This window comes from Arachis ipaensis, chromosome B04, assembly GCF_000816755.2.
Source record: "Arachis ipaensis cultivar K30076 chromosome B04, Araip1.1, whole genome shotgun sequence".
NCBI lineage: Eukaryota > Viridiplantae > Streptophyta > Magnoliopsida > Fabales > Fabaceae > Arachis > Arachis ipaensis.
Genome location: NC_029788.2, coordinates 39340944 through 39341522, shown reverse-complemented (window position 1 = coordinate 39341522; position 579 = coordinate 39340944).

Here is a 579-nt window from a genome sequence, read left to right as displayed (position 1 = left end):
GATTTTAGATACTTCTTTTTGTTACATTTCAGATGTTTTTTTATTAGAAAATTTTAAAATTATTTTTAAAATAAATTTTAAAATTTTTATAATAATTTTGAATGTTTGTTATTATTAGGGTTTAAATATTTTTTAAAAAGTTAGATTTTTTTCGTTAAATTTTAAATGTTTTTTTATGATAATTTAAATTTATATTTTGTCCAAAAAATTTTCAAAAAAATACTAATTGACTACAGCTAACTGCATATCTTATTGGTTCCTAACGAAAATATTAAGATTGAGTGGCTATGGATGTTCCTGAACGTATTTAACAAAGCCCCAGATTACAAACAATTGTGGGTTTTGGCCCTTTACTACAAAGACTTTTGACAGTGTAGCCTTTTGGCTCCTGAATCTCGGTTTTCATATAAATAAAAGTTTACAAATAGTGCTTGCTTTTTATATACAGAGTTTATCTATTTTATGTCTTAGAAATGTGTTTTTTTTAGGTATGAGATATTAAGACAAAGACATAAAAAAATAAAATTATAGTTAAAAAATAAGACATAAATAAAGATATTGTATTTATTATTTAGACAG